Source organism: Gordionus sp. m RMFG-2023, chromosome 3 (assembly GCF_954871325.1).
Source record: "Gordionus sp. m RMFG-2023 chromosome 3, tfGorSpeb1-WG-v2, whole genome shotgun sequence".
NCBI classification, from domain to species: domain Eukaryota; kingdom Metazoa; phylum Nematomorpha; class Gordioida; order Chordodea; family Parachordodidae; genus Gordionus; species Gordionus sp. m RMFG-2023.
Genome location: NC_088777.1, coordinates 44879416 through 44899366, shown reverse-complemented (window position 1 = coordinate 44899366; position 19951 = coordinate 44879416). Strand labels below are relative to the sequence as shown.

General features: G+C 25.7%; 1 long non-coding RNA gene across 2 annotated transcripts; it reads right to left on the bottom strand.

The window, feature by feature from the left end:
* Positions 1-4954: 4954 nt before the first annotated feature.
* On the bottom strand, positions 4955-9650 carry LOC135926450 (uncharacterized). 2 transcript variants are annotated; one of them, XR_010571879.1, is made up of 4 exons: positions 9456-9650; positions 9336-9411; positions 8402-8466; positions 4955-5154 (listed from the first exon to the last, which is right to left on the bottom strand). It is a non-coding gene; the product is annotated as an uncharacterized LOC135926450 (long non-coding RNA). The 2 variants fall into 2 exon arrangements; XR_010571878.1 differs by having other exon boundaries at positions 4956-5189; positions 9456-9649.
* Positions 9651-19951: the final 10301 nt, after the last annotated feature.

Genomic DNA, 19951 nt, shown 5'->3' with positions numbered 1-19951 from the left:
TACACATTATTACGAGTACTAACAATCAAATATTTGGACCGACACCATAAACAACTTTTGACATTCGGTAAAGGTCCATTCTTTATATTTATTTGCGAATAATATATTTTCTTTTTTTGGCAAACTCTTAATAGAGATTTTTTTTCTTGGCCTATCAATAAACAATGAAAATCACTTTATAAAATTTGAAGCCCAAAGAATGAATCATTCTGAGGTAGGTAGAAATCGATAAAGTCTTTATGTCTTATATCTTAATTTTTGAGCAAAATGAACAAGATTTGATCCATGATTTTCACCGATAATTATTGCAAACTGCATTTATTAATTGCCACATTTTGATCTCTTTTGGGGCTAATGCGAGCAGATTTAAAAGATCAATTATTTTCTTGGCTAGGGCTGAATTATTCATTTTTTCTTTATCTAAATTAAAATTTTTCTCTTGGATAATCGGTTCAATTAGATATCCACGGGGAATTTAGAATTAAAATTTAAAAATAAAATCTGTTTAACTAAGTTTTTGAAGATATTTAAAAGCAGGCTATCTTACCAACTCTGATATTAGTTATGACCATTTAAAACAATGACTAAAACACAAAATTCCAAAAGGGCATTATTTTTGAATTCCTGTAAAATATCATAACTTCTAAATTAGTTATCTATAATAAATTGTTAGTTTATTAGAATCTTTAAACTAACTGTAAATTACTATATTAAAAATCATTTTGGTCAAATAAAATTTTGCATGTAAAGATTGATAAAGGAGAAATGCAAAACTATAGTGTATTTTTGGTTTAGGGTATTAAGCACTTCCTCAAAATTTGGAAAGGAAGCTAAAATATATTAAAAAATTATACCTCCCTCCCAATAAACCACTGATAATTAGCCTTGCACTAGCCATGAAAGCAGTGTTGTTAACAATGGGAAATTCCATGACATATCGACCGGCGATTCGGCCGACCATCTCAGAAATAAATGAACCTTGGCATGTTAGTTATTTATGTTGAAAATGTTAATAAAATCAAAATTTTAGAGTGCTAGCTTAACTAGATAAAGATATACGCCTTCAAAGTCAAAAATCGCGAATCTTGTTATTTTAAAAAATACTTAAGATAGAGTTACATATTATATATCATTTTATAGCCCTTAAAATTTTACGTTGGAAAATATAAAAAAAAATTAAAAAATTTCAAGTGTTTTCTTATTTCCGGTAAAAATAAAAAATTAACATTGTTAGGAAGGGATTTATTTTGGGTGTTAATATTCACTAAAAATGTTTATTACCTTTATACTAAACGATTTAATGAAAATTTCAATAGCCATTTTGGTTTTTTTAATTTTATTTGAATTTTTATTATTTTTATAAATAATAAAATACAATATAGATGGCGTTATATTAAATTTTTTTATAATATGTAATTTTTAATAAAAATATGAAGAGTATTGTGATTAAAATTAAAAAATCAATTGAGTATAACCAAGAATGATGTCCTGGGGCGATATGTAAGCAGGCAGCCCTAAACATATTTTAAAATTTTATATACAAACAATATAAAAATAAATACCTCTTGTTTTAATCTTATCCCATTTTTGTGCATATTAATAGAATTTCTTGAGACGATAATTTGTAGGTAGTCCTGTCACTGTAATAGGATCTACTACTGTTATTATTTGATTAATGGGTAACCATATCTTTTCCTCAATTGTGTAGTAAAAGAAGGATGGTGATGGTCCGTGTGTAAAAAGGAAATATATATCTCCTCAGTAATTTCATTCTTTTTTACTACTGTGTCTAACCACCAAAAATCGTCATAAACACATGTTACGAATCCTTTAATATCGGCAAAAGACAAATTATCGGGATTTGAGATATTGTTAGTTTGAAAGTCCTCTGCATATGAGTATATTTTTGATTTAAGTTTACTTAAACTCAAAGGAAATACAGCATGTATTTCTCGAGTTCCTGGAACGGGATGAGCTAAATTGAATCGTTCTCGTAGATTAATCTCTTGTAAATTGTATTATTCGTTGGTTATATATGTAAAATTTACTGATTTCATGTTTTGTTTTGCAAATTGTTATAAATCTACTTGCGTTAAAATGTGTCCAGAACTGATGCGCTGAAAGCTTGAACGTGCTACTAATCTTATGTTCCGCCAAGGCCGTCACATGGACCTTTTCCATAGGATGTAGCTGAAAATGCCATTAAGCTGCTACACCAAGATCTGATTCACGATAACACAGATTTAGAAATGTTTTTATATTGCGCAGCTGATCTGCCAGAGCTGTATATTTTGTTTGGCTTTTTCCTGAATTGATTGGTCAAAATTTTTATCATTTTAGGCTGGTATAAATGTACTGCAATAACGTTATGTAGTGACTTTGATATTACCATATAATTAAGGTTTTCTTTCAAAAATTAACGATAGTAGATCCACAACAATGAAAGGATATATCTACAAATTATGGCCTTAGGAATTTCTGGTAATAAGCGCAAAATTACAATAGTTTAAATAAAAAATTTTAAAATATGTTTATTTTACAATATAGCGTCAATATAATATCTTTATGGGCTGCCTGCTTACATATAGCCCCAGGACATCATTCTTGGTTATACTCAATTGATTTTTTAATTTTAATCACAATGCTATATTAAAAATTATATATTATAAAAAAAATTTAATATAACGCCATAATTACATTTTTTTATTTATAAAATTTAATATAACGCCATATTTAAATTTTTATTATTTATATAAATAATAAAAATTTAAATAAAATTAAAAAAACAAAAATGACTATCGATATTTTTTATTAAATCGTTTAATATAAAGGTAATAAACATTTTTAGTGAATATTAACACCCAAAAAAAATCTCTTCCTAACAATGTTAATTTTTTATTTTTACCGGAAATAAGCTAATAACACTTGAAATTTTTTAATTATATTTTCCAACGTAAAATTTTAAGGGCTATAAAATGATATATAATTTGTAACTCTATCTTAAATATTTTTTAAAATAACCAGATTTAATGAAATCACACACTTCGCGATTTTCGACTTTGAAGGCGTATATCTTTGGATCTGGTAGAGCTAGCACTCTAAAATTTTGATTTTATTAACATTTACAACATAAATAACTAACATGCCAAGTTTCATTCATTTTTAAGATGGTCGGCCGAAAATCTCGTTTTTTTGGTCGATTTGACGTGGAATCACCCAATCACATATGCTAAAAGACTCAATTTCTAAAAATGGCAAACCCAGTATTTTAGCTAAATTTTTTTCGCAAACCAGGAGATTTAGCTCATAATGTAAGAAAGATTTGTACTAACAAAATATCATGGCTTGCAAAATATTAATTTAAAACAGTGAAATCGAACCATTTACCAACACTACCTGGTAGAATCTAGGTTGAAGCGAGTAACCTCAGGAATGCTCAAATATGAATTGATAAAAATCGAGCGGTTTAATAAAAAAGTAGTCAGTCAAAATGGGTACAACACGGTCTTAACTAAAACGTTCATAAAATAGAGGTTCAAATGTGTCACATAGATATTTTTCCATCACGATATACATTTGTGACACTTATGTAACATTGGGTCATAGATCAGACTCAACCTGATGGGCCTCATCGACCCATTGGGACTTATTATGACAAAAAAGATTACCTGTTATCTCATAAAGGTTATCGTAATTGTAATACGTCTTTTTTATCCTCAATTCAAGTTCGTCTATTATGGATTTCGACTTTTATTTATCCATCTCAACCAATGAACTTATATATTTGCTTTAGTAGAGAAATAAATTATTTTCATAGCACTGAAGGAAAATCACCTTACTTCTTTTTAACGTAATATAGTATTATTATTATTATATATATCTAATAAAATTAGGAAAAAAAATTATATTAAATGCGGGTGGCATTTCTAAGCTCAGAAATTAATCTTATCATATGTCCTTAGCCTTACACATCAGTCATCAAAGAAAAACCTGAAAATTTTATAGTTCCTTATCAGAATTGAACCTGTTACCTTCTGCTTCCAAGCATACATCATAAACCTACTAGGCCACCCCGGCGATATAATACTAATTTAGTAATAATTAATATTCATTTCATACTTAAAAATTATTAATTCTTCGTAATAATTAAGATAATCTTATTTCTCATTATTCTAATATCATTATTTATTCATAATAATTAGAATAATCATTTCATTGTGATTATTTCTTACTATTTAAATTATTATCATTGTTTATAATAAAAATTATTTCTTTTTAATTATAAAATAGCTCCATTTGAGCCGATTTTTAAAAAAGGCTAACTCATTATTTTAGCTAAAAATTGCACAAACCTAGAGATTTCTCTAATAGATGTCCAAGCTTTAATGTCATCCATGAGCAAAATCTTCGGCTTGCGTAATATTTTTCTGGATTAAATAATGAGTTAGCCATTTTTTGCATTACCAGTTAAATATTATGTTATAAAATAATTTTACTTGTTTTATGAAAATATGCAATATTTTAATTTATTTAAAAAAGGCGCGTTTTAGAAAATCACATGACTAAATAATTGAATTCGATTGGTTTAAAGATCTAGAACGTTTTAATATTATATTTTAGAATATAAAACAGAGAATAGAATAGTTAATAAAAAAATTTCTATTGTTTTTAAAATAAAAAATTAATTTTGACAAAAAAAATAGATACAGAACATTACAATAAGAACCCTACGATATATCTTATAAATAATAATCTTTCTACAGATTTAAAGATAAAAAAATATCGTTAGCATTTTAAAACTATGAAACTTTTTTGATTTTTAAGAGCCGGGAAATTTGATTCTAGTTAAGACTTTAAAAAAATATTTGTACACAGATTTTTATTTTCCATTATCATATTATTTTTTTTAGTTTGGCAAAAGGTGAAATTATGTTCAACCATTTTCAAACAATTTTTTTTTTTTTATTAAATCATCAAAATCGTAAGTAAAATTATTATAAAATCGTTGTATAAAAAATAAGATTAATATATGAAATAAAATGTTATCTCTGTTAGTTCATTTGGTAAATGTGTTTGGGTGGCGTTTGATAATGTCTTCTTTGGATTATGTATATTGCGAACAGTTTATTTTGAAATATTAATCTTTTAGCACATCTTTTTAAATATGATGATTTAGAAAATCTAATAACCTATTTTTTTTTTTGAATTAATGATAACCCATTATTTATCAATTTTGTTATTTGATATATATCATTTTAAAAAGATGATAAAATTTAATAATATAAATAAATGAATGCAACAAACATCCTCAAATGTTCACTTTATAGAGGTCTTACGTTTTCAAAAAATATTGTTCCTTAATTTGTCAAGGCTTTTACTAATAGTAGTTAATAGAAATTTGATTGAACTCAAAATTTTGGTTAAATTAAGGAGTTGCCCGAATTATCAAGGGCCCAGAGGGGTTCAACTGTACTGTATATACAAATAAGAGATAAACAAATCAATGACAGCTAATATGAGCATATAAATTATCAGTGCATAACTAAGATATAATGGATAAGAAAGGTGTTAACAATACTATATTGCAGATTCATTATAAAGAAATCCAGTAGGAAAAAAATTTTAATAAAAAAACTAGAAATAAAGCAATAAATTACATGAGGAATATTAAATTTGTCACATTAACCTTAGAAGAGAAAATATTATAAATGGTATAAATATAAGCATTTGATATATGCATTTTGAACAAAAATAAAGATTTGTATGTATTTTAGAATGGTAGATTATTCTGCACTTATTTCAAAAGAAATTTTTACATATATTACATACTATTTAGGTATTATTTCTGTTGCATGTAACAATCCTTTTCTTATAAACCTATTCCTAGGGAACTGTATTCGTCCCTGGTTGAGTTATCAATCTAGGCATCTCACTTTGAATGATCCTTATCGTTTCGTTATTTATGACCATTATTTGCTCAATGCAGAATCGCATTAGGTGATATCCCTCACAGGCCCATTGTCTTGGCTGTAATGGTACCCTTCTACCATTTCTGTCACTTCTTTTTGTAGGCTCGATTGGGCTGTTCCTCAAATCGTTTATCATTTCACCGTATAATGGGTGGCTTTTTCCCAGAATTTACCAGTTTTTGAATATTATCTACCCATTTATAGCTCTTATCTCTATCTACAATGTAGTTGCCCACTCATATATATGATGCTATCTAATTGTATAAAATGTTTTCCCTTTTAAAAATGAGATAATTTTTATTTGGAAACGAATGGGATATTATTGAAGTTGAAATGGTTTTTATTGAAGCATATAATTTAAAGAGGAAACGAGGGAAGGGATAGAATTATGTACAAAATGTTAACTACATTTTTAGATGGCATGATAAAAAAAAATAAGTTTAAAGACTCACGAGGAAAATAAAAATTATTTTAAAATCTATGATATAATAAATAAAATTATATATCATAATTTTTAAAATAAAATATTATATTTATATTAAGGAAACATGTGGAAAATTCCCATTATTTCCTTACCTTTACATCTCTCAAGCCACAAATAATAAAACTTTAATGACCATTCAAAATGAGGTGCCTAGATTGATGACTCAATCATAGTACAGTTCCCTGGGAGTAGTTGTCTAAGAGAAGTGGTGTTGCATACAAGGATGCAAAGTGAGGAAAATTCATTGTTTAATAATTTAGACAAATGCAATTTTATTGTTTTTATTTTATTTAAAATTTATTTTGAAGCAAATTATTTTTTTATTATTATTTAAATAATTTTGTCTGAGACGAGTTGTTTTTTTTATTACTTAGTTAAATATATTATACAAACCATTTAGTAGGTAAAAGATGAAAATAATCATAATTTTATACTATATAAAATTGAAATAGTTTAGTAATAAATTATATTAAATTATAGGTATAATTATTCAAATTATAACATCTAAATTAATGTATAAATAATGAGAAATTCATATGCAGAACAATCTTTAATTTTGCAATTTTTTCATGATTATAAAAAAAATATTTAAAATTTTATTTGATAATTCTTATATTTATAAATTTATTAATAAAATAACTTATAACTTAAGTGTCTTGACTTAATATAACTAATGAAATCAATTGTGCTACACATCATGGGAAACATTAGATATGGATGTAGAAAAATTAGTCAAATTCTACATAAGATTTCAAAAATATTGTAAGATATAATATTAGGCGTACATGTTGGAATATGCCCATGAAATTCAACATCATTATATTTGATTCATTAATTTAAACAAGGGTACCAAATTTAAGCAAAAAGATTTTTAATAGTATTATTAAAATTAATTATTACTGTAAGACCTCAGATCTAGGTCATGAGGGGGGGTTAAACACTTTTTATAAAAATATCTTGACTAGGATATAATATGAAAGATAATTAAAATAAAGATATTAAATAATAGTATGCCTTGGTTCTCGGTAATGAGGAGGGGGGGGGGGGTAGTAGTAAATTAAAAATTAATAGGCTGAGAGCAAGCATCAGTCAAGATAAATTGGAAAATTTTTTAATTTTATTGAAAGATTTTGGTTTAAATTGAGAATAAATTATTGTTTATTTGTACCAAAGTTAGACTGTCATCATTATATAATATCCATTTGTTTAAATTCTATTTGTGAAACTATATTTTGAATATGCTTGATTTTATCTAAGATTTTTGGTGAAGCTGGCAGCCCTTAAATACTTAATTTATCTAATCACTAGGCAATCAAAAATTTTATTGAAAGATTTTGGTTTAAATTGAGAATAAATTATTGTTTATTTATACCAAAGTTAGACTGTCATCATTATATAATATCCATTTGTTTAAATTCTATTTGTGAAACTATATTTTGAATATGCTTGATTTTATCTAAGATTTTTTATGAAGCTGGCAGCCCTTAAATACTTAATTTATCTAATCACTAGGCAATCAAAACAAAATTAACAAAAAAAAGAGATTCAAATCATTAGTAAAAAAAATAAACAAGTGTTTTCACATTTGCACATGCCTCTATGTGTAATGTCTATTTATATGCACCATATGTATAATTTTATGTGCAAAAGCTTGGAAAAATGTGGGTGGAAGGCTTGCATATTTGGTGGTCATAAGGCCACTATAATTTGTTCAAGCCAAAGCTATCAGTCCATCCTTGGTAATAAGTTATTTTAAAAAGTAACTTTATAACACATTCAGAAACTCTAATGAGGTTATGGCAACTCATTTATTATGTAAAAAGATTGATAATTTAAATTTTAAAAAAATATATATATATAAATTTAAATACCCTAATAAGAAAGTGATAATATTTAAAAATTTCAATATTACAAAAAATTCATTATTATTAATAAAATTCAACTTTACTATATATCATGTATTTTAAATATCATCTAAAAATTCCGTCCACTTTTCATTACGGCAGTAGTCATCTATAAATAATTTTTAAATAAATATTTATAAAATTTGTTTTTAAGAAAAAAATATCATGTAAAACTTGCTTAGGCTGTGTCCTAAATTTAAAAAAAATTTCTCAAAAGTTTTGTGAAATGCAAAACTTTCGTGAGTTTTGAGATACGAAGCATGTCCCAAATCATATTTTTATTTTCAATTTAAAATATATAAAATGTTTGATGTGAATGATTTACTAATTCTATATTTTATATAATTTAAAGATAATCATGAGTGCCAAAATATTATTATTGATATTGAGGGCAATCATTGTACACAAATTAATTATGAAATCTTTATTTAATAATTTATATATACATTTAAATTTTTACTTATCATTAACTTATATTTCTTATATTTGTTGTTATAGCATTTATTTATAAATATTGAAAAAAAATTGTAATTTAAGGAAGACTGCTAAAATGACTTAAATAACATTTTATAAAAATTCATTAAACATAATACATAATAATTTTTATTATAAAAATATACAAAATTATAAATATGAAGATAATATATAATGTTAATTAAAAAATAAATGTATATAAAAATTTTTGGAATAAGGGTTTCATAATTAATAACAATTTGTATATTAGTAATATGTTTCTGAGGATTTATATAAGTGTTTAAATTTGGCACTCATGATTATCTTCAAAATATAAAAAATAGAATTAGTAAATCATTCACATCAAACATTTTATATATTTTAAATTGAAAATAAATGTATGATTTGGGACATGTTTCAAATCTCTCAAAACTAATGAAAGTTGTGCATTTCTCAAAACTTTTGAGTAATTTTTTTTTTAAATTTAAAACAGAGCCTTAAATATTTAGAAATCAAATTTATGACCTAATTGCTTTTTTGTGAGACTTGATTTATTAACGGCACTGTAAAAGGCCTTGCATAAATGGGCAATAAAAAGTTCCTTAAAAAAAATATATTTATATTCCATAACTAATTACTACAAACCGTAGCTTTTCCCATAACATAAACGGCATCTCCACTTGCTAACTCTATATCTAAATTTAACTTAATTATTTTTTTTATTTTAGCAAAAGGTAGTTGCAAATTTCCAAACGATTGTCCTTCAGCATTGATTTCTAAACCATCTTCATTTTTTAAAACTGGCATTTTCACAAGTTAAAATTATGAACTTATTATAAAAAGTAACTTGACAAGATCGACATAAAATCAATCAACTCATTGTTATAGTTTTGTTAAACGTAATTATAATATTATCAAATCGCAATTTCTATATCAAATGACTGTATTACAATTACATTATATAACTTGCGTTAATTTCCTATTTTTTTTAAAAATTTCCAATCCTACTAGATTTATTCCGATCCAGTAAGATCAATTTGAAGGTTCACCTGAGTTTAATTCGAGTCGGATTTGATTTGAAAATAAATAATTTCTATGTTAATTTAAAATTTTAAAATTTATAGGGAAGCAATTTTAAATCGCACTCAGAGTACAATTAATATCTGCAGGATTTAATAAATAAATATATTAATTTGTAGAACCATATAAATAGATAATAATTATAAATTCTAATAAAGAGAGAGATATGAGAAAAATGTCATATTCTAAAGACTTAATTGAGTTTTAATGGAATATATTTAAAAATAAGAAAAATTTGATGATTAGTTTAAAATTATATTAGCCTTAAATGAAAGTAAAACCTGTCTAATTTGGGCACTATAATTTAACCAAAACTTCAATCAAATTCCTATTAATAACTACACCATAGGCATAAGGATTTTCCTAAGGTGGGGGGATTAAAGTCTGGGCGCGAAGCCCCCAGAACCCATTTTCCCCGGCCTTCGGTCTGGTAAGTCATTATATAGTCATAAAATATTTTTACAAGAGAGGAGGTTATTTTTAATAAAAAAATACGCCTGAAACAAATATGAAATGTATTTTTATTAGATTATAAAAAATATAATAAATTACTTGTATATACATTAAAATATAGGTAATAATTTATTCCAAACAAGTATAAGAAATTATTTATAAAAATTAAGTAGACATATAGTTGATATTCCTCTATTATATAGAATTTGTTACAAAATACTAGATAAAATTCCACTTTTACAGACATATTTGACAGTTAGAGAATATATTACAGTTAATATTTTAACAAAATCTACTAATCAATGGTCTTGATAATAAATATGGCAACAATTTGCATTCAATTATTTAACGCCATCTATATATTTTAAATATAAAATGATATTAGAAAATAATCTTTATATTATTCATCCCACAATGTCTTTAATTTGATGTCCTCATCAATATTTATAGTTTTCTGTAAAATGATTCGCTATAATGATAAAAATTATTTGATTGTCATATTTGATTAAATTATATATAATGTAAATCTACGACATACAATATTCCACTGTTTGTATTGTGCTTTAATTTTTTTATTTAATTTATGATTTAAATTTTTTAATAGTTTTATAATTATATTTTACTTTTATTAAAATAAATTAATTAAAATTCACTTTATAAAATTTATATTTGATATATTATATTACTTAGTAATTTTATGGATCTATTATTAATAATTATAATACATTTCACTTTTGTCTTAAGACCTATCTTTGTCTTATATCCATTTCTTAAAAAACATTTTTTGTTCACTTTTTTTATATATAAATGCTTTTTTCTAAAAAATTTTAAATTATGATGAATAGTTTTCAGGGGCGTCGCTAGCCTTTACAATCTCAGGGGGTTAAACTAAAAACATTTTTATGGGGGGCTTCGTCCCCCATGCCCTCCAATTTGCGGGCCTTCAGGGGTTTTATATTAATATATTATACTTTTTTAAAATTTGCTAACTCTAAACAATTATTCTGAATTTCATATTTTCTCATTTATTATATTTTGCATACATAATAAACTAGCATATAAATAATTAAAAATAAAATTTTTTAATACTATATATTTTTGATTGCTGATATAAAAAAAATTTGCGTCTAAATAATTACAAGTGAAAAAAAAGATTTATTTATTCATACATATGCCTCAATTGATAATAGTTTTTAAAAACCACATAATGCAATAATATAATTTTTAGCAACTTACATTGACAAATGTTATCAAACTAATATAACTCTCTGTTACCATTTTAGACAATGATTTATAGAATGGATTAAAAAGGAAAAATTTATAGGCCTAGACCAATTCAACAATTCTTGAAGAAACGAGTATAAACGACCAATCCAAATCATAAAACTATATGGTGGTTAGAGCTTCCTTTTAGATGACATGATGGAATCTAGATCAGGGTTTCCAGGTCAAAATTTCCAAATTGCGGGAGAAATTTGGTATTATGCGGGAGAAATATGAAAATTGCGGTCGAAATATAAAAATTCTTCGACCGGGATTTTGAATTGACTTAATTATCCTCCTATTATTTTTATAATTAGTTTATATAAATACAAAGTCGTTAACTATTTTTCAAAATAAAATACGTCGTGATTTATTAGAATATATTAATTTATAAAAAAACCAACGTTTTTTAAATATAAAAGAATGTAAACAAGATAAAATTTTATTAAAAAAAACGATTTTTATTTTACAATTAAAAATATATTTTATGTGAATGTCCCGCAAAACGACCGCAATTGGAAATCTACCGTGTGTGTATAACATTATAGGGATTTAATTATCACGTATCACGTTTAAATACATAATAAGGTACTCCAAAAATAAGAAATAATACAGATGCAATTACAGTTCCGGCAATTTTAATCAAGTGCAACATTCACAGAGATACTTATCATCCCAATATTGGTTGGATCTTTTCCCCATAATATTTAACGACTCATACTTGTAGAACAAAAATGAGCAAGGCTATCATTAATGTTTTAGGACCTAAATCCAGGAGGTCAATTCTTGACAATTTGAAAGATGAGCGAACATATAAAATTCTAACAGATGCAGGGAAATATATTAAGATATTTCCCTTGATCCTTAGCTATTTCAACAAAATTCAGGTCGTTTCAATAAAATTATTAAATTTTTATCCCTCGAATAGTGAAAAATCTAAAGACATATCTAACCTTATAATGGTAAATATAGCAGAGAGATTATCAATAAATTGCATGTCAGCTTTATGATCTGATAATGCCTCAGTGAATTTGGTAAAAACAGAATGTATTTACAGAATTGAGTTAGCACAATGTTGGTTGGGATATGTTCCTAATACCCGCCATCGATAGAATTTTAAAATTTTATAAACCTTAAAAAAAATATTTCTTAAATAAAGATTATAAATGCTGTCTTGGAAATTTTTTTCAATAATGAATGGCAGAGGTATATTTAGGAATGATTTTATATGTAGGAAATCTACTAAATGCTGTTAATGTGTAGTTGCAATCAGAAGAATCTTAATGAAGATTCACAAAATTATGCTGCAGATGTGTTCATCTTTACAGTTAAAAATTAACAATAAATTTTATGGTGCTATTGCTAAAACTTAATTATATTTTATTTGAAATTTAAATAATAGAACTAAATGTTTACCGTCGTTATTGAGATATTTATAAAATTCCTGGCATGACATATTATATATTTGCTCGGCCTCTAATGTTGTTAAAGCAATCCAATTTCTCTCTTTTTTCCAGGCAGTCCTCATCAGGCTAAAAATGCGCTTGGATGAGGCATTAAAATGAGGTAAGGAGAAGTCATACTCGCATATTTTTTCCAAGCATGGGAATTTATCGTTATTACGAAATAATTCTACCTATTTCTCCTCTGCTTTTAGACGATCTAACTTTAAGTATTTTGGCGAATCATAAAAAATAAAGAGAATTACAATCTCCACAAACAAGGCATCAATGTCTTTCAGTATTTTTAATAAATTTATTAAATTATAAAAACCATCAATTGATGGTTTCTGTTCCAATGTCATAATATTTATACATTTGTAAATAGAATTATTAAAATAAAATTTTGATTGTAAATATTCTTAAATTGTCTTATTCTTTCAATTTAAGATATATGCATACATTTTTGGGGGTCAGGGAGTGGGGGGAGAACTAAGGGGGATATTTTTTATTAGCTTAAAATTATTCACAAAAAGTAATATATTTCTGAAGGGGGGTGATTTCCCCTTGCCCCCCCTCCTCCCCTTGGCTCCGCCTATGAACTACACTGACGAAGGCTGAAGCAAATAGGGAAACAATAACTTTTTATTTTTATTAACCGACCATACAAATATTAAGATTTATAAATGAGGGGAATTCATTTTTGAGGAATTTCTCGATATTGTGATTATGATTAGCATGATTTTTTTCTTATATATAAAAAAATATGCTATTTTAAATTTGCTTTCACATGTATCATGTAGAACAATTGATTATAAAATGAAAAATGTTCACTTTATTTATATTTCATATGGTTTATATATCTTTTTTTATATCTAAAAATTAGTATATAAAATCAAAAGGTTAAGTAATGATTTATACTATGGATTATTTAGCTTTATAGAAACATATGCTAACGCTTTTTTTGAAACATTATTAGTTAGCGAATTAAGTAAATAATAAAAAATTTAAATTATTATTAAGGATATTAACAAATTTCCTAAGTTAGTCGGACCTTTAACGGAAGTTTACATTGATCGTGTACTTGACTATTTTTCGACCACATTATCTGACTCCGTTAAAATAAACACTTTACTTTCCAATTTATCAGATGATGTGTTCGATAATATTAATTCCATTTGCTCGAATATTGAAATTTTGGACCTTAAAATAGTGATTAAAAAACTTAGATATCTTTAATTTAACCGACACAGGATAAAAACATTTTAATTAATAAATTTAATCTAGCGTGTTAAACCCCAAATAAAAATTTTCTAGAGTGGTACGTTAGACTGTCCAAATTAAATAGAAAATGTTATATTTCCGACGAGAGTCGCATAAAAGTAAAGTTAAGAACGTCAACCTTAATCGACAACATAAAATATAAATTAAGTAAAGATATTAATTTAACCTTAAATGAAATGGTGTAGATAGGAAGTAGGTTAGAGCAATAATATTAAATCAGATATTGATAACGTAAGTTATGTTAATAACGATAAAAAGTCCAATAAAGATAAAAATTTTAATATTAGAAATAATGAGAATAAAGGTTTAGTTAACCAAAACACTTCAGATAACATTTTTCCTAGATAAAACTGTAGGAATGATAATAATAATTATTATAGACCTAATAACAATTTTAGAAGCAATTTTAGACAAATTATGATAATAAAAAAATAAGGAGTTACAAATATATATCTAATTCCAGGGTTGTGCATTTAACCGGTCAAATATGATTCGGTCAATTGACCGATATTTGACTGGTCAAATGCAAATATGGTCAAATTCAAATAAATGTTTTTTACACCAATATTAACTTTATTTTGTATATAATAATATTTTAATGAATCTATGTAACATTAAATTTCATTATATTTTTTAAATTCATTCCATAGTTAATGTTTTGCCCTCCGTGGCAGAGTCTTGTATCTAGGGATGTGAACCCTTCGACAAAAAAAAGGGTCCGGGTTCGGGTCCGGTAATAAATTTAAAAAGGACCCGGGTCCAGGGTTCGGGTCCGAGTTCAGAGGAAACATAAAAATAATGACTCAAAATAAGACTTTTTTTCATTCATTTTTTATTATACTTCAATATATACACATTTATTATTCGAAATGAGATAATTTATATTTTAAATATTTTATTCAATCGCACAATCATGATATCTTCTAAAATATCATCCTTCAGATTTCGACGTAAATTAGTCAACGATGAAAATCCACGTTCTACGCTTATCTAAAATAGATAGTCATTTTTATAAAACATAAATTATTGTACTTGTGTCGCCGGTACAGCCATGACGATTCTAGAAAAGGTATATAATTCTGGATATATTGAAGAATTTTCCTCCCAGAATTTTAAAATGCTTGCATTTCTATTTATTCTCATAAGTTCCGAGAACTTTTCTATTAAAGATACAATAGATATTTTTTGCTCCTTTCTATCAGATGATAATTTAAATTTTTTTCTCTATCTAATAGTAAAATTTCCAGATCATCAATATCGTTATCATTATCATTGTTATCGCTACAACCAGTAGATATTGTTGTAACCACCAATGTATTGTAAATAATAGAGTTTTGGGTATGCCATAAATCTTTAAGATGGTCTATAGCCATTTGTTTTTGCTCACTACTTAATAAAACCTGATATTACGGGTCTAAATATATCGAAGCATATACAACACTATTTTGTAAATATTGTTGCTCTCTTATTTTCGTATTTTCTAATACTTCATTTGAAAAAGAACTTGTTAATCTCCCTAACTCTAATCGACAGCTTAACCATATGCCATAAAAATCCGATAAACATAATTGTTCAGCTTGCACTCTTAATGTTGTTATTTTCAAACTAGTAAGCTCTTTTACTTGATTCCAATCATCTTCTGAAAAAAATGATTTCACATGCTCCTATGATAAAATCATTACAGAAATCTTTCAAACTTAATAATCGCTCTAGCATCATACACATAGAGGACCAACGTGTTGTGCAATCTAAAATTGCCATTTACCTTTTCATGGATTTTAATATTTTAACAATTGTGGGAGTTCTTAAATATCTTACAACATCCCTTGCTTTATCAATTATAGTTTTAAAGTGACTATTTTTTAGGGAGATTCCACGAAAAAAATTAATAAAATTATAAAAATTTTACATTATTTTTTAAAAATTAATAAAATTATAAAAATTTTATATTATTTTTTAAAAATTATATTTTTACATTAATTTAAAAAAAAATTTTTTTTAAATTTTTTACACCCTGAACCCTTGGACCCTCCACTTTTTAAAAGGGTCCAGGTCCGGGTCCGGGTTCAGCCAAAATACGAGGGTCCAGGAGGGTTCAGGGTCCGGGTTCACATCCCTGCTTGTAACGATTCATATTCAATATCATTATTTTCTTTAATATTAATCAATCTTAAATTATGATACTTACCAATTTTCCTGCCAATCGATTTCTGTTTTTCGTATGAATATTGCCCCAAACAGACCAATTTCTTTCTGAAGAAGTCGAACTGGGATATTTTAGTAAAATATTAGCTACTTCTCTTATGGGCAAGGTGGGCAAAGTGCATTCCAGGCCGAAATCTGATTGTTTCTTATAGAAGTTACCACTTTTCACATATTTTGGTTATTAAATATGCAGCTTTTACTTCTGAAATTTATTATATCATTTAAAATATTTTGATTATCACTACCGTGTAAAATACCTAATCCTTGTATTAAATCGCACGCTTCATCAAATTCAGTACTAATAAGATGCTCCTCTTGATATTGGGGGTCCAATAAATAAGCAGCATTGTGAGCACATGTATTTAGATCATTTTTTCTCCTTTCAAACATAACACTATTTATTTTTTTCTTCAGATGGGGAAAATATAGAATAATGGCATTTATGTGTTTTTCCAATTTAAGCATCTCGTTTTTTACGTGAGCAAAAGTACATTTATCCCTTTCACTTTCAATAATGAGGTAGCTAAACATAGGAGTATAGCTAAAAATTAAAAATTTTTTGTCCAAAATATTTCTACATTTAATAAATTATTGATAATTTCTATGGGACAAATATCACATACTGTTTCTTAAACAACTGATGCTTTCAGAGCTTTCTTACATATTTGTATTTGCTCCATACATTTCATTGAAGATGCCCATCTTGTTTGGCTAATTGTACGAATTTTTTTTTTAATTATTGAAATATAATAACCAAAGTCGTTCAATTGTTTAAAATCGTGAAAGAATAACTGCAATGTAGGCGCTGCACAACCATAACTATATGATTATAAAGAGTTTAGAATTCTCCAGGCTGCTTTCATGTTAGCGGCATTATCAATAACTAAAAAATATACTTTTACCGGATTCAATTTATGAATTACATTTTTAAATTTCTGTGCAATACAATTTGCCTTATGGCGATTTTCCTCAGTATTTAAAAATTTGTAGAATACTAGAAAAGGCGTCATCACCATAAAATTAATAATACTCTCGTTTCTGATGTTTCTCCCGCCATCTAATACAATTGATAAGTGAGGAGATTTAATTTTTATATCTGCAATTCTCGCCGCCATATCTCCTGACACTTTATCGGAAAGATATCCAGCCAGCTGCCTTCGCCTAGGTAAAGTGTAAATGAGACCTATTTTTAAAAAAAATTCTTGGATCTAGGGATTTTCAGTGATCTGGATAGGTAAATTGCTCGCATATACAGCCTTTGCAAACAATTGATCGAGCTTATTTTTTTCTTTGGGATTCATTCTATCTATGAAACAGGTTATAAAAGATTGAGATTTACATTTAATCGACTTACTTGTAGATGATCAGAAAATAATAGAATCAATTTCACCCAATTCTTCATTAGAGCTAGTACAAATTACATTTGTGTAATTTTTTGTCGAGTTGATATTATTTGAATAAAAATTTTCCATAATTATGACAGGCACATAGTACAGCTGCTTAATAAATGCTTGACCATTCGATCAACATGGGTAATATAGGACATCTTGCAAAACCTGCAAACCGCTTTAACTGATTTATCATCGCGTACTTCTTGAAAATGTTTCCAAACTTGATGCTTTGACCATAATCCCTAATATATTAAAATTTAACTATAAAAGATTTTGATTATTGTAAAATTAATCAATCTTAATTATTTTATAATTATCAACCAAATATTTCAATAATTTAGGTTAATATTATATAAAATATAATAAATATATAACATTTTACCAGAATTGAATAAATTATTTTGTAAATCTGACCAGAACAACTAAAAAGAAAATTATAAATTAAAATGTAGCAAGTTAAAGTAAAATAAATTAGAAATAATATAATTATATCGGCTAAATATTAAATAAAATGTAAATTTATTAAAAAATTAACCATGACAGCTAAATTATTATATTTATTTTTTTAATACCTTTGTTTTTATATTGTAAAAATTTTTAAATTTTAATATAAAATTATTATTAAAACAATTCCTTCATTTTACAAATATATTTTTAAAACCTAATAAAATTGATAATGCTTTTAAAAATACTAGTTAATATTTATCGCCAATAAGGTCAAATACTCCTCCGGTCAATTGAACGACATTCCAACCATGATAGTAACTGGTTATAAACTTTTTTTATAAATTATTATGGGTTTGGGAAAATTTTTTGAAAATTGTTAAAAAATTAAAATTATTATGGTATTAGACCTTGCTTAAGAATTTTTTTATTATTAAATATATAATAAAATAATATATACAATTTATGTAATATAATTTATTCCCTATTATAGTTGCTTATAACTAAATATATCAGATAGTAGAAAATATAATTTAATTTTTATATATTATAAAAGTATTATTAATATCAAATAACATCTATAAATAAATAAAATAAATATTAATAAGCTTTTAACACTTATTATAGAAATTATTTACAATTATAATCCCAAATTGAATACCGCCATCTATTATATATTTATAGAATAATAAAACTTATTTTTCTCCTTTTATTTGATTGCTAAATTATACATTATATATATATTTTTTTAAATTTTATGCATTTTTATATTAAAGAGTTACACGAATTCCATGGTCACAAGTTTCTAATATGGGATTTTTCTTGTTTGGACACGAACTCTCCTTCTAATTTTAACAAGGATGCTCTGAACAGAGCTCAAAATTTTAAGATCACCAAATACAGCGCTGATTCTTCTAATTATATATCTTCAATCATCTGCTCCACTTTAACAACATATGGTGACTTTACTAAAAAGTTTTTTAAAGACGTTACCCGTCTAATCAGGAAAAATTATGGAAAACCTCGCGAAGGCTTTTACTTAAGGCAGAGGATCACAATAGCTATTCCTAAGGCTAATTATGTTTATTTTATCAATTCGATCCCGATGATTAAAGAAAAAGGATTTTGAATAATTGTGCTGGCTTCGCTTTTATTTATTTTGTATTTTACATTATTATATTATTTATGCTCAATCTTTTTGTTATTATGATTAATTGTTTTTTTTCTAACTCGTAATCTATAACAGTTTATATCACTAATTATTAATAAATCATATTTTATAAAGAAAAAAAAAATTAATTTCCATTAGCAATTATGGCTGGCTATAAAATAGCAGCGATATGCCTAAGGCCCCAACAAACCCTAGTGCCATATATTTTGCGAAAATTTAATTATTTAGTTGGAAAATTCTTATAATAGGAAATGCTTATTTTGCAAATATAATGCATATAATATCAACCAGTTAAATGTTTCACTCTTATATTAAATATACGAAAATATATTGATAGATTTTCTTGCACATCAGATTTTAAACAGAATTTTTTTTTATGATTATCTGATGATAAAGAATACGCGATCAAGT